The 12,473-nt window shown below is 39.0% G+C and overlaps 1 protein-coding gene and 1 long non-coding RNA gene across 7 annotated transcripts in view; one reads left to right on the top strand and one right to left on the bottom strand.

Moving 5' to 3' along the window:
• The window catches only part of TNFRSF19 (TNF receptor superfamily member 19), a 54,011-nt gene extending 42,162 nt beyond the window's left edge, over positions 1-11,849 (bottom strand). Inside the window, exons 1-2 of one of the 6 annotated variants that reach the window (XM_025150569.3) lie at positions 11,822-11,849; positions 11,390-11,477 (exon numbers count right to left, since the gene is read on the bottom strand). The gene's annotated coding sequence lies outside the window, so the exon portion shown is untranslated. 6 annotated transcript variants of the gene reach the window in all.
• On the top strand, positions 6,713-11,493 carry LOC121109126. The gene is made up of 2 exons (XR_005861712.2): positions 6,713-7,720; positions 7,982-11,493. It is a non-coding gene; the product is annotated as an uncharacterized LOC121109126 (long non-coding RNA).
• Positions 11,850-12,473: the final 624 nt, after the last annotated feature.

The raw sequence follows: 12,473 nt of genomic DNA on the forward strand, positions 1-12,473 counted from the left end.
GTACACATCTTCCAGCTTAGCTGTCTATCTATTCATAGAGTTAAAATACTTCTGATAGATTCAAGGAAGCTGAGCAACTAACACAAACACATACATATATATATATTCAATGTTAATAAATAAGCACACAATAAAATTAATTAATAGAATTATAATGTTTCTGTAATAAAATGTTGTCCTTTTTAAGAAGATAGGGCAATATGCATGAAGTTTCTATAGCCTTAATTCTTAAAATTAAGAGACTGCTACTAGTCTAGATCAGAGAACTTCAACGTTTGCAGACCTAGTACCTCCTAACATCTGATGTTGACTCCTAATATATCTTGCTTGCTTGTCGGACACCAACTAAGCACATGGTCAACAGAAAATCATTTTCTTCAAACATGCCACTTATCAGTCAGGATACAGCTGATCACGTGCATGTTCCTTCACACAGCGATCACATGGTGTAATGTGGAGCAAAATGGGCTCTGCAATGAACAGGAGGCACACATAGGCTTTGTTTCTATTCCTCACCATAGGATATTAACTTCTTAAAATGCATTAATGATCATTTATGATCAGGCAGGCAAAGGCTGTTGTACAAGCATAACCAAATCACATCCTACCTACCTCAGATAATATTTATCACAATCTCAGAGAAAGAGGAAAGCCCATAATGCCTTGCTTAATTACTTTAAGAAGTGCTAACAAGAAAATGATTAAAGAAATAAATAAAGGAGAACAATCTGAAACTGCCACAGAGAGTAAATGACGACTTGGGGTTAGGTTTCCTAGATTATTAAACTAACCATTAGTCCATGCCACATGCCTACATTCATTCACAATGTCATACATGGCCAATAGAAAGTTTCTCACTTCACTTTTATTTGAGTTTACATTCATTTCCAGTTTTTTTTTAAATCAGTAAACTAGAAATATGAGTAAGCGTTTTGTGCAGAAATCCATGCTATACAGCAACAAGAAAGGAATAAGTCAATTCAGCCCATGTACTATTATATTTGAATGTGGTCCTAGCTTGCCTACATTACATGACACTAATTCATTATATTTCACCTACGATATGGAACTATGACAAGCATAACACACATAAGAAAATGCAACAATCATAATGAGAACAAATCAAGCATTGTAAGAAGTGCTACATCAGGTGTTACAACACTCAATTTCACATTTCCCAGCATGAAAACCCTAGTTAGCAAATTCTAATAAGAAGGAAGTATACATCAATGGCACTGTTGGTATATTTTCAGATTCAAACATTTTGTTTTGGAATTTTTAAAAAACCAACAATCTAAAGTCTGCCCAGGAAAGACAGAGTGGGCACAGAGGTGTTGTCAGGTACTCTACAGGAAAGCCAAGATTCCATCTTTATAGGTCTTCCTCACCTAGCGATGGTGCCGGTCTGTGGGTCAATAACATTTATCAGACTATGTGCATGTCAACATGGGTAAAAAGACAACATAGCACCCTAACAGAACTACAAGTAGATACAGCATCCTATAGAGGTTGCTTTTTCAAGTCTGAGGGATAAAACAAGCAGACAAATGTGAACTAGGAAATCTTGGAAGGAGTCCTGGGTGACCCCAATGCAACAGTTTAACATAACACATACCATACAAGAGATGGAAAAATGGAAAGTAGTGCCAAAAAACTTATTATTAGGTGCACTAAATTGGAATAAGAAGCTGGCAGTATTAGTGCAACAGGAAAAAATAGATATGTGGGAAAAAAGCATAGAGGAAAAAAAATAATTGCTAGTAATATTAGAGACCAAAGGGTGGACAGCGACAGTGAAAAAAATACTGTTAAAGGAACAGAAGTTCAGAAAAAAAAAGTTTCTTATCTATGTTTGGAAAGAACAAGATGGATAAAAACACACATCATATCCACTGGCTGATTAGTAACTGAGGATCTGCTGAAGACAAACCAGATTACACCAAAGACAAATGGTGAGACTTTGCACCTTAGTGACCTGGAAAGAAGTATCAGGGAAGACTGAAGTATTACTTCAAAGAATGATGCTGGAAGAAATTCTTATTGACTTCTTGATACCACATAATAGTATTCAGTGAGAAAAAAAAATAATTGAATACTTCACACACTTAACAGCTATAGAAAGCAGAGCTTCATGGTTGTGCAATTAGAATGAAGTTGTAAATGTAACTGAGTTGCTTAGGAGGGACTATCAGGTGAATATTCTAAGCTGAATGAGATGACTATTTCTTTAACAATAATATTAAGGCATATAAAACATAACAGCTCTAATTCAATCATGTTCATCTGTATAATACAACCACAGAATTCAAAAAGAATTCTTTATAGCACTGAAGTACGTTTTATTTTAAATTTGAAGATTTACTTGTAGAAATAGGTGGGTGATGTAAAAAATGTATTACAACAGCTGTGTATGTTTATGTCAAGTTGCATGTAGTATTATCAGTACAAATAGTATCACTGAGCTGCAGTAAGCCTGATGATCTAAAATACGAAGCCATGGCAAAATCTAAACATCTGTAATGTACTTCAAGTCACTTGAAGTATGGAAAAAAAGGAAACTGAGAACAGCCTGATTTACTGGCCAGGAGATTGAGGACTTGCCATACTACTGCAATTAAAATATGTTAGCCTTGTGTAATGAAGCTGTGTTCATCCTATACATTTTTCCAATGTGCAATAAACTGAACATTTAATATTTTAATAAAATTTCTTAGCATATAGGCCATTTATTAAAAATCAGTACTGAAATAAGCAAATGACGCATTTTTATGATTGTAATATTCTGCTGCCAGAGATGGATTATAAAACAAATGTCAGTTCTTAATAGAAGGTGGTACAGAATAACAAGTTGGTCAGACTGATAGTTAATTATATTTCTGTATCTCAGCTTCTGAAGTTGTCGTACCTGTTATAAGATAACCTTATTATAGCATTCACCTCAAAGATTTAAGACATAGAATGCACATGGAGAAGCACACTGTACTAAAACATATTTTGTTGATTCAAGTGTGGACATTTTATTGCAACTCTGAAATATTTTCTATTGAAAAGAAAAATCCACTGCCTTTATAACACTCTTGCCAAATCCAACACCTTCAATCATCCAGAGCTCCAAAACCCAGAGGAAACTTCCAAAAATCAAGTGTTTTAGAACTGGCTTCAAATCCTCATGGCCTTCTCCAACTCATCTATAATGTTCAGCGTGCTTCAGATTTGTTGACTGATCACATACAGAGTGCAATCTCACAGCTCTTAGTCTGTGATATAAGATATCGTCCAGAAAATTCATAATCAAATCTTTCAAATACGGTTACAGAACTCTGGGCCTTAAACTTTGGTGCACTTGAGCAGGTTTAGTAGCTCTGAAACACGTTCAAATCATTTCAGTAGTTATATATGAATGCCAGTGGTATTATATCATGGAAGTGCTGATAAGACATAAACAACAACAACAAAAAAAACACAAGGACAATTTATTTTTCATATGTTACAGCCAGTATATTAACTTGTATACTATAAAGAAAACTTTCAGTTGAGAGTATGGAAAAAATTACTTTTCATGATAACGCTTCAATAAAAATAATACAAATGGTTAAGGCACATTAATAAGTCATTGTATTGAAAGCAAGTCCCCAGGGAGACATAACTCTGCCAGCTGCTTGTTTCCTGTTTCTGCCTTTAGTTTTGTTATAAGCCCCAGCTAAAAAGCAGATGCTGCAGCACTTAGAACAAATGTACCCACTGGCAAACTGCTATTCTCTTAATACCAAGTGTCAGTACACTGATGTAAGTAGGACAAAAGCTATTCATTTGTATTCAAGTAAGTAGTAATGAGAAGAATGTTTTGCCTCTAAAATATGCACAATCAACATATTGAAGTCAATACATAGAATCCCCATTAAGTGGTTGTATAGTTATAAGACTGTGCAGGAGCTACTATGCATTTGTATAACGAGGACAACATTAAACCAAAAGTTAATAACATGTAATAAATGAATCATGGAAGTAAGAACTTTCAGCCTTCCGGGATCCTACAACGCACTATCCTCCAAAATGTACGTCTAATTACTGCTCAAGTCATCTACTCTAAGTCTACTCACCAAAAAATATTTCCTCCTCCTCTACAAAAATAAAAAAAAAAAAAAGAGAAATTTCACCACGAAAGACATATCACCTCAAGACTCGAGGCAGAAAGATTACATTACAGCCTACCAGAAGGTTTCTTATGTGTATTAGGCATGGAAACTTTGAAGTCAATACCGTCTACCTTGTAAGGGAATCTTTATGATGGGCGAAGAGTTCCAAGTTGGAATTTGCTTAAATTTCCTAGATCTTCCAAGTACCATAACTGATTTGACATTCACATTTGACTACCACTTTTCATGCTTTCCATAACACTGACAAAGAATACTCTATTTAGTTCTGGATAAGAAAGAGGACTGAAAATATAATCACGTAATCTTGCCAACAGAGGTCTCTGGCATCCGATGAATAGGATCTCTGCTCTCTTCTAACCACCCTGCTTCCCACCTGCAGCTGTCAACTTCATGCAATAAAATGACAAGGAGTGGCAGATGGCTTTAGCAGAGTCAGTGCCCCACGGGCAAGAAACAAGAGAAGGGAAAGTACTTATGCTGCTGTAATGATAGAGACAAAGGGAACAAGCTAGGGACAAGAACTTCCACTACAAAGCTACACATTGTTATTCTGTCTCATGCCTCTAGAACACCTTCTCTTTACACCCTGCCCACAAGTCTTGTACTCTTCTCCTTTGTAAAGTAAACGAGGTCTTGTCCAACTACATTTGCTCCAGCTGCTATGAGATGACCCACATGGAGAAGAAAAAAATAAAATACTGTTCATCACATTAAATATTCTATTGAATAAATCCACACTTTGGAAATGGACAGACATGAAATTGTACAAAATTAAAAAGCTATGGAGTTACTTATACATTTTAAGATGGGGATAATTACATCAGAGATAGCAAATAGGAAGAAGGAACATGCCTGGCTATAGGAAACATATATATGATTAATAGTCCAGGGGCAGAACGAAAGGAGGTTTGCACATAACTAGGAAATATTTATGCTCCATATGCTTTGACTCATGGTAACTGAAGCACCTGAGTTTGCAGGAGTAATGATAATGATTTAATTTCTTCCTAAAATTTAAAAAAAAAAAAAAAAAAAAAGCAGCACTATGGTATCTTAGCCATCATATACAGTACCTACAGAATGCACATATTCCAGTGCATCAAGAAGAGCACAATCAGCAAAACTTGAGAATGATCTGCATAGCTCATCCTGGTTTTTCTACTTGAAAGTGATGCTTGCAATCTGTGCTGATAAAGTGATGCAGAATAGCTCATCGCTCATGTTCTTCAACATGGAAGAACAGACTATTATTAATTAGAAATTAGTGCAAGATACGGTGACAAAGATGTAATGGGGTGACATTTTTCCTTGACTGAAGCAACATTTTACAGACAGTTCAGGCCTGAGATTCAGATAAGAGGTGCTAATCCCACTGAAGTTGATGAGACTGCTAATAAAAGTAATGACCAATTCTGTGCTTCAAGATTGAAGCTTCTGTAAACAGAGTTCTTCTGTTTAATATAGCTCACTCATCCCAGTTTCTTGGAGACACCAATGTTCTACATGAAATATCAATGTAGAGCTTCATTTGTACATACCTGAATGCGTGAAAAAGCAATAGAATGAAAGAGGAATGCTATTATTACATTCATATTTCATTTACACCAAAGCAGACTGATGGTTCTTTTTCAAAGCCACTTTTAAGAGTCACAAAGCAGTAAGCTGGGTAATACAGTAATGCCGACGTGTCACATTTATCCAGCAACACTACAGCAGTTTTGTGTAGCATGGGATGCTTTAAAAAACACAGACAAGTTACTTTCTTTCTCTTTTGTTAGGACTGCAAGTTACAGAAATTGGGGACAAAGATTGCCTCTTTAACTGAAGATTTAAGCATCTCATTGCTAACCTAATAAAGTAAACGAGCGCAACTCTCTGAAATATAATTAATAATTATTGTAATTAATTATGACCAGTGACTTGTTAACAAAATCAGCTTACTTCCTCGATCCCTTGAGGTCACAGTATCATAGAATGGCTTGGGGTGGAAGGGACCCCAAGGATCATCGAGTTCCAGCCCTTGCAATTCCACAGTACCCGTGTTTCTAAAAGCACCTTTACTTATGCGGTGAGCAGCACCGGGTCCGTCCACCCGCCTCGCCTCACGCGCGATGCTGAAGGCGCACTTGAAAGGGGCTGCGCAGCAGTTAACAGGCTTACTCCACACTGAGCCAATCTGCCCCTCCTGCTCACATCAAACACTACCGGACCCTCTTTGTTAACGTGATAAAGCATTCATTTAGAGTAGCCACGAGCATAAAGACAGTAAACAAATATCAGGTACCGAGATTTGTCAAGGGTATCAGGTCCGGCGCTCAGCCCAAGGTCAGATTAATGGAGACAGGCATCACGAAGGGAAGTTAAACAATCAGAGGCTTTTCAACAGAGCCATAATTGCTGCTTTCCATCCCCTTACCAGCCAAGAGGAAGGTGCACAGCTCGTGCTTTCACTCCAGCTCCGAAGCCGTTCGCAGTGCCCAGCCGCGTATCTGCGCTGCTGACCACAGGGCAGTCTGCGAACCCCCCCTCCCGCCGCGCGCTCCCCTCGCTCCTCCGGCCGCCCGCAGCGCTCAGCCAGGTCTCTCCCAAGGGAGCCTGCCGGGAACTGCCGCGCCTCGCCTCGCCTCACAGCCTCCCTCCCGCTCCTCCAGACGGTGAGACACGGCTCGCCCGGACCCACCTGCCTGCTTGCTCCCAGCCGCAGCGGCGGGACTGCCGGTGAGCCGCAGCCCGCGCCCTCCCTCACGTCCTCTCTCTCCGTCGCCGAGGCAACACCGCGCCGCGCCGCGCCGCTCCCCACCCCTCCCTCCCTGGCCGGACGGGGGGCCCGGCTCAGGTGACCGCAGGCAGCCAATCAGCGGCCACACGTGCCCCGCGGCGAGCAGGCGCGCGCTCCCGCTGAGGCGGGGCCGCGCGGGCGAGGCGGCGGCGGCGGTGGGGTCGCGTTAGGCGGGTGTCGCGTACGGCCGATAGCTGCCGCCGCCTCAGAGGGCGGGCGGAACCGCGCTCCCGCCTCGGTGATGTGCCGGTGCTGTTACCAGGCATCGAGGGGGAAAAACAAAACAAAGCAAACAAAATAATAGCACAAAAGCTCTTCACCTCAGGATCAGCCCTAAGCGCTGCTCGGCTCCCCTTTATCCTTGTTGCACGGAGCAGCCAGGCTTTACGCAGCCAGGCACCACCTGCGGCTGCAGAGGTCCTCTGGTGATTCCCTGTGAAGTTCTCCCCTCAGTGCTTAGGTGGGGTTTTCTTTCCTGCTAGCTCAAAGTCTGAAATGTTTTGCCGTTCTATAGGCAACTAAGCTGTGGTGTAATGCCAAGCACGAGCTCAGAAACCCAGCCCTTCACAGGGAAGACATTGTTCATATTCACTAGAATAGATGTGACTTACTGCCGCTTGTATGGTGAATTAGGGGCTGGGCTGGCATTAGTGATGCTCCAACTTTGGTGAAACCAATCTCAGTGAAACGATCTTGTGAGGAACTCAGAAGTTTCAACTTTGAATTAAGAGATTAACGCTACCACCACAGTCCAAGCAATACTATGGATACATTGGGAACTGAGGTAGGGCATGGAGGTGGTGAGCAATCAGATACACTTGGCAAGAAAGCATTTTCAAACACACTGTTTTTTGGGAGCTTCTGGCAGAGATAAAGTTTTGGAGTTTGCCAGCTATGTGGACTTCTATACAACAAGTAGTGCTTGTAATACAGCAAGTAGCTTGCGAAAAGATAAATGGTTGCAACAAAATGAGTTGTTTTCAATTAGAGGGAAAAAGAGCTAACTCAGAATTCACAGGGCTTTTTATTTAATTATCTTTTAAAGGGCCTGCAAAGACGAGTTCTGTTTCAGGCCTGCTGCCAGAAGGAGCTCTGTGAAAGGCTGGAATGTCTGCGAGGAATGGCACGTTACAGCAGCGGCGGTGCATCTGTTGTGCATGGCAGCTGCTGTGCAGCACTGGGCTCCATGCATCCTCTTGGTATTTACAGACAACTGCTTTGAATGTTATGTTTTGTGTGGACACCTGTAAAATACACTGCACAGGTTCTTGTTGGAGTTGCCCTGTGTGTTTCAGATGCTCGTTTTAAAGAATATAGTTATAGAAGTGTATTAAAACATCACTGAGTTCTTAAAGTCTTGACTAAACACTGAGGACTACCACAGAAAGAAGCATTAAGACTTTCTCATCACACAGAGGTTTACTATTGCGATGAATTATTAAGAACTATGAAGGTGATGAAGTCTGGAACACTGAAGTGTGTTTAAGTCCCTGTTGGAGCATGTAAATTAAAATGGATGGGTTAATTCCATTCATCACTGAAAGATAATGAAAATTGCAGGCCTTCTTTTTGAATTAGGATATTTCTTCTAAGGAAATGGAAGTCAGCGAACAGATTTTCACTACAGTAGAGAAAGCAACGAAAAAGTATTTGGAAAGTAGTTCCAGCTGACCGCTCTGATAAGACTAAGTTACGTGACATATCTGATGTGGAAGAAGAAATTGTACAGCAATAGGAAGTTGTTATCTCCATATCTCAAATGCTAACACAGCTCCCCCAGTCAACTGTGAGATAGATCTACTCTTGTTATGACAGCTGCTGGAAACTGATGTCAGTATATCTGTACAGTGTCTTTTGATAGTCTTAACTGTTACAAATCTTAAAGTATGTTTATGATGTTATCTAAGACACGCTGTTTGAAAATGGCTCTATTTATAATCAGAAATTGCTCGTGCTTTTTTAATAAATAAATTATAGGCTAGTCTGATTTGCTCGAACTTTTTCTTTCTGAAGCCTTAAGCCAGAGGATTAATTAATGTTTATACAGCACTTTGTAAACACAGGCATAAGCGCCAAGAATTATTATTATTTAATCTTTAAAAGTCAGATCAATGAAAAATTGAACTGTCAGAGAACTGCTTTTTAAAACAAAAAAAAGAAAAACTGAGAATTCCCTGCTCCCTGCCCACGCCCCCCCCTCCCCAATATGTCCAACTCTGCTTCCATTTCAGTCTCACATACAGACAAAGAAGTTTCAGTTTTAATAGGTTAACGCCCATCTGTAGGGACTTTTTACATAATGAAAAAAAAAAAAAAATCTTAAATGCAGTTCCAGGGCCTGAATGTTGCAAATATGTTAATGTTTAAGTCCATCAATGTAACCTATCTCATTAGCAGTGTTACTTCTGTGAGCAGCTTTACTCATCTGTGTGATTGTAGAGTCAGATCCTTACAGAGATAATTTAAATGTATTTGACTTGTAGCTATTTTGACTCCTGGGGAAAACTAAAAGAATTCCTATACTATGTTTTGCTGTTTTTTTAATTATTATTATTTTTTATTTTTTTCTGCTTCTCTCTCTACTTTACAGCAAGGTAAGGTTTAGAAACACTTTTCCTCAGGAAATAAAGGTACATGTTAGAACACAAGCAGCAAGCAAGAGAAGATTGGAAAGGTGAAGAAGCTCATCAGTGAAGCATAGGACTGGTTAATAAAATTAAGGTTTGAAACTGTCTTTTCAGGGTTACAGGAACATGCTTTGGTACCTCCTCAAAGAAAAATTCTACACTTTGCTTTGACTATGCCTTCAATGATATTCTTCCTTGACAGCTATACGCACATTATTCATGCAGTGCTAATTACTTTCCTGAGAATGTAATTGACTTGTTAAGTTAGAATGTGAATTAATTGGTGGTATAGAAAAGTAAATGATACAAAGTCAGGCCTGGTCTTAATCTGTGTTTGGCATATTATCTCTTGATATTAAGTAAATTTTTAATTTATATATACAAATATACTTCTAATTTGAATGAATCAAAGATTTCAGACTAACTAATGAAAGATGGCTACATTCATCTGGAAGTGCTGATAACTTAATTTTATTCATATGTGAGCAGACTGTGAAAATTTGGTTTTGCATATTACTATAATGTACATGAAAATATACATGAAATGTGAACATCCTGAGGGTCCTGGACTGAAATCCCCCAAAGAATGGTATTGTAATACTGCTTAATAGCTACCAGTTATGCTGACTTTTCCTTGCATTTTGTTAATAAATAAAAAGTCTTACACACATCTAAGTTTAGATTTAAGCACAGATATTTGAAGTCAGTGATTCAGGAGAACTCACTATCCACCATTAAGTCTTGATGTTCAGGCAGCTCACTGTCTGGAATGTTGAACTTCTTTGCAAGTCTGGCCTCAATTATGGGTTCTAAGTTCTTCTGAAAATCTACATTATCTTTAAATACCTGCAGAAGAAACTCAAGTCTTATTTTCAAAGTCTGCCTCCTGCTATAGACACAGAACCACTCACAGATTTGGCCCATACTCATAAAAATTCTGGCCTTTGAAGTGCAAATGCCCAGTGAATAATCCCAATTCTTCTAATGATTCTTTACAGTGAATTTCTGAAGTACTATTCTTCTATTTTCTTAGACAGAGTACATATTTGTAATATGAATTTGAGGAGCAATATGAAATATTTTGAAGTAAAGCTGTTTCACTGAAATAGTGAATAGGAAAACTTTCCTGGAGTTCTGCAAAACCAGGTGTTTGCTATAGATAAGCTAAAGATTTCTTTAATATCCTTATTAATATGCCATAAAAGAAACATCTATCGTCATGTTACAATGTTAATTGTATTATCAAGATTTCTCTTTGTATTTAATAGTTGAACTCACACCTCTTTGATGTTGAAATTTGAAAAAACTCCCTTTTGCATGTAAGGATGTGATATTTGTAAATACAGTTCTAAAACCTTGTGGAAGAGGATACCTTTACATCTCAAGTGTGCAACCAGTAGGATAAAAAGTGTTGCTTGAAGAAGGCAGGCTTTACCAAATACACAGAGAGAAATAAATACACAGTGTGTAGGAAATATGGCTGGTCTTTTCTTAGAAAATAAACATTCCTCCAAGTCCTGTAATGCTGTATTCGAATATCACTTTACAAAACTACAGACAGCTGAAATGAGTAGTGCACACAAAGTATTATATACCCATCAATACTGAAACAAATCTGATTTAGCCTCAGTTTTCAAATGCCTATATATTCTAGATATGTTTTAAAAAATACAGTTCTGCAAAAGTTACAAATCTAAATGGCACAGAAGTTATATATATTTTAAAGTATGTACACTAAATGCTGTGCAGTATTGCTGCTTTTGTGAACTTTAAAATCTCTTAAACTCTTGCAAAAGAAAACTGGAAAAAAGCACAAAATCCGGTACCTGTTATGTGGTGAAGTCTCCCAGTGCCCAGGCTTTCTGCAACTTAATTTCACACTGCCAGAGCTTCTGCATTAAATGCTTTTACCTCCTTAAAAAAAAAAAAAGAAGAAGAAGAAGTATGTCAGCACAAGCCCAGACGAAACTCCAAATCTGGGAAAATAAAATTAACCATGCAGATCAAAGGCAGACGAGCACTGAGACCAAATGCCTGTAATCTGATCAGTGATCAGTTGCCGTACATCAAAGGCAGTGCTTTGGAGAGGAAAAAGAACTCTTTTTTTTCCTTTCTTTTTTTTTTTTTTTTTCCTTCCAGCAGGTAGTTGTGCTGTTAAAGTCTGCCTTTCAGTGCTCTGCTTCTTTTGTTAAAAATCGATCACTGGTTTCTTTCCCCCCTTTCCTTTCTTGTGCTGGGAGAATGCACATGATTCTGACATGCTTGGAGTTGAGTGGCTGGATCTGTAGCTTTTTTGAGTTCCCAAGCTGTGTTGTGGATTGTGTGTTGGAAGCTTTCCCCAGTGCCAGCGGGTTCCGCTTTATCCCTTTCATCTCACTGAGCTGCAGATCCCATGACATCATTCAATGCTGTGGGACTGGTTAGAGAGCTATAATACAGCCTGTGGGGGAATTCAGCTAAAGAGCAACAAGAGTTTGCATGATTTCTAATCGGGTTAGTCCATTGTAACAAACCCAAGGCTCACTTCAAAGTTTGCGTTACATTAAAGTTTTCCTCCCAAGAAGGCAGAATAGTGCAGCTATAAGGATTTCTCAAGAAGATGCTTTATAATTTTCTCTGCAACAGGAAGTTCCAATTTTCCGTGGAGTTCTGGAAGTCAAACACATAGGTCAGTTTGCTAGGCAGCTGTAACAGATGACAGAAAACTCCTTCTGCTTATCTCTCTGTGGAGGTTTGCAGGGGAGGAAGCGGTGTGTTTTGTGCACTGGAATTGGTGTTTTACTTGGGTTTTGATTTTGCATTGGCAAAAGCAAGCACAATAAAGAGTGCTCTTACTCCCTGGTTTGTGTGTTCACTGCTGCTTACTGCGTGGCCTTTGCACATCATTTATTTCAGCCTGGTACATCAGTG

This window comes from Gallus gallus, chromosome 1 (assembly GCF_016699485.2).
Source record: "Gallus gallus isolate bGalGal1 chromosome 1, bGalGal1.mat.broiler.GRCg7b, whole genome shotgun sequence".
Taxonomy (NCBI): Eukaryota; Metazoa; Chordata; class Aves; order Galliformes; family Phasianidae; genus Gallus; species Gallus gallus.